The sequence below is a fragment of the Nestor notabilis genome, unplaced genomic scaffold (assembly GCF_000696875.1).
Source record: "Nestor notabilis isolate BGI_N333 unplaced genomic scaffold, ASM69687v1 scaffold8717, whole genome shotgun sequence".
NCBI classification, from domain to species: Eukaryota; Metazoa; Chordata; class Aves; order Psittaciformes; family Psittacidae; genus Nestor; species Nestor notabilis.
Window position 1 is genome coordinate 3,806 of NW_009935115.1, and position 2,994 is coordinate 6,799.

General features: G+C 42.4%; 1 long non-coding RNA gene across 1 annotated transcript in view; it reads left to right on the plus strand.

Annotated features, from left to right (window-relative positions):
- The window catches only part of LOC104408163, a 5,293-nt gene extending 3,798 nt beyond the window's left edge, over positions 1-1,495 (plus strand). Inside the window, exons 5-6 of the long non-coding RNA XR_719926.1 lie at positions 310-345; positions 1,185-1,495. This is a non-coding gene — a long non-coding RNA (uncharacterized LOC104408163). The remainder of the gene's footprint in view (positions 1-309; positions 346-1,184) is intronic.
- Positions 1,496-2,994: the final 1,499 nt, after the last annotated feature.

A 2,994-nucleotide genomic window follows, 5' to 3' on the forward strand; every position in this document is an offset into this window, starting at 1 on the left:
CTTTTGTTCTCAACTGTCTGTAGTTCTTAGTGTTCCTGATTATGTGATTCACTGCTCCTGCTTTGCAGTTCTACTGTGATCATTTTACAGCTGCTTTGATGCTGTGTTGCTCTTTCTGAGGGCTCCAGTTTTCAGCAGTTTTCCTTCTCCACTGCAGCTTCTTGCTTAAAGTAATTTGGTGTACTTGCTGTCATCAGCATTTTAACATATTTAACATCAAACTGTTCTTACTGGTTTTAAATGGCCAGAAGTGGTTACTGAGTGTCTTACAGGTTTACCACATTGATGGCTCTTCTTTTTTTTTAACAGTCGTTCAAAGTCCAGATCACCATCTCCAAAGAGAAGGTAGGAATATCTTAAAACTGGAGTGTGACATACAGTTACACAGCAACCACTCCAGACATGAGTGCTGGAGAAGTTAACTTGTGCAAGCATAAAAGCTTAAAGCTTGTCTTGATCTGTGAACTGTGAAAAGATGAATTGTTGTGGGCATTTCTTACTATGAAAAGATGATGTTTTATGGGCACTTCCTACCACTGGTAGTCAGAACTTCACAACAGTAACCCTAAGGTAACCTACTTTAATGAAATTATAAAGGACAACAGAAAATGGGGGCAAATGAGAATCAACTATCCCAGAGTTCCTGAGGAATTTAGAATCTGGGGAAGTGCATAATGCGAGATACGGAGCAAATTATGAATATGGGGTAGGATTATCCTTGCAGCTGGGTCTCAGTTGCACAGCTGCCAGGTTTTGCACTGTGAAGGAAGAAACAGGTATTCCTATGGAACCAGAGAAGTGTGTGCTGGAATTTACATAGTCTGAGCTGGTGCCTCATGAAGAGCCCTAAACTGGAACAGTAGGTTATGGCAGAGTAAGAATTCCTTCGCACAGCTGGAGCACAGGCTCCAAGGTCCTTCTTGAGCAGGCTTGTTGTCTTGCCTAGCTATGGCAGCTGATGGCTGTTTATTTTTGCCTGACCTTTTCAAGCTTAAAGCAGTTGTTACTTATAAAGGAGTAAAATATAACACTTCTCATTATTCATGAACTGTAATGAGAACAGTGTGATATGGGGCATTACAAAGCAGGAAGGTCTCCTGAGCATAGGAAACCTGGGGTAGCACACACAGTTTCTGTTGGGTTTGCTGTAGGAGTTGCTCTTGATGTTTTTCTTTCCTTTTCAGTCATTCACCATCAGGAAGCCCTTGAAGGAGTGGAAGTCATGAAAGAATGGATTTGAATTAAAAAAGTTTAAGAAGAAAATTTATTTTGTTTACATTATTATAAGGGATTTTGTGGTGTCTTTATAAATGTAAGGGCTTAGTCCTAGGAAGCTGTTTCTATTGACTAACAATTGGCATGAACCTGGATCTTTTAAAAGTCCTAGTAGTAGACTAACGCAAAACTCCTTTGTTGTGTTAATGTTCTGTGATCTGGAAACATTGGGCTTTTTTTATTGGTGCATTGAAATAAACTGCATTTCTAACGAAGAAGTATTTTGTGATAACCCTGCTCTTTCTGTTAATATTTGGGTAGCTGAAGCAGGTTACAGGTCACTGGTGAAAAGCAGGAGGCACTTGTGAACTGAGGGCAGTGCAGCAGCCAGTCAGTAGCTCTGCAGATGTGTGCCTGTTGGAGCATGGATTGGAGTTACCAGTACCAGCTTGTCAGTGTTAATGTTTGGTCTTGAATGCTATGGTGATCTGTACTGTGTAGTTTTATTTGCACCTCCTCAAAGCTCAGTGAAGCTGAAAACCTGTCTGGAGGTGCTTGTACACTTGATGAATTGACTTGCAAAAATGCTTACAAAGGGCGTTAACAGCTTGGAAAAAACAAGGACTGTGTGAATGCTCCTTTGTCCTGATGATTAAAGGACCAGTGAACTTCTCACTTGAAGGTATTTGGAATACTTCTGGAATGTAAACTGTTGAAGTAAATACTTTCAGAAATCTTGTTCTGTGTCCAGTTGTGATACTTAGGATAAACGGGCAGTTCTGGTGCAGAAGATAATACTGGTTTGGGGAAATTAAAGCTTTTTGTATAGATTGAAGATCACAAGCAGAACTTGCAGGTCATGTTTAAGTAGCAGTCAGTGTATCTGAGGAGTTGAGAGCTCATGTTACACTGACCTTATGTGACTGGTCACATCATCATCTCCTTTGGTAGTAAAGCGCAACCAAGGGACTTCACTGCTGTCCTTACCAGTTGTTGCTTTGGGTAACTGGACTGTGGCTGCCATCTCACCATTTGGGGATTTAATGCAAGAATGATAAACTAGTGCGAGGTATTTGCCAGTTGGAGTGGTCTTTGCAGCTGATAATGGCTGTTAACAGACTAGTAAAGAAGACAGAGTGCCAGGTGATTTTCACTTCTCCTTCCCCCACCACAGTTTATTGCATCAATGGTACAATTGCTGTGTGCAACAGTGCTTTTAAAGAAGGGGGGGTGGCTTTTTTCCTCTCTGTACTGCCAAAGCAAGCTGACTCCATAATAAACCTGTAGACTAAAACACTTCTACTGATTACCTTTCTTTTTCAGTCAGGTATTAGTGTGTCACAAGGGGTGGGTTGGGGTAGAGGAGGATGGAGGGAAGGAGGATTACTGGGGGCAGCACCTATCCGCTGAAGGATGTAAGTAATATAACCACTGTGCCCAGTCCTTGAAGTGTATACACAGTTCCCAGGAATTGCGTATTTGTCAGTGAATGGGGCACTATGTAGAAATCGCCCTGAAGTAACAGCAAGTTCTGCAGCCCAGGGGGTGAGGTAGGAGGGGTGTGCTCCCAGTTCCATACCCACTGTCACCTTTTGATTACATCAGTTTGTGCTTTGTTCCCTTCCCAGACTTGATGGTTCTACCCCCAGGCAAGACACCAGGATATTGCACAAGTCCTCCCTCTGGCAGGGGGAATGCAGCTACTTATCAGTTAGCTGTCCTTGCCCTCATCTTCACATGGAATTCAGCATGTACTCGGGGAAAGAGGTATACCGAACC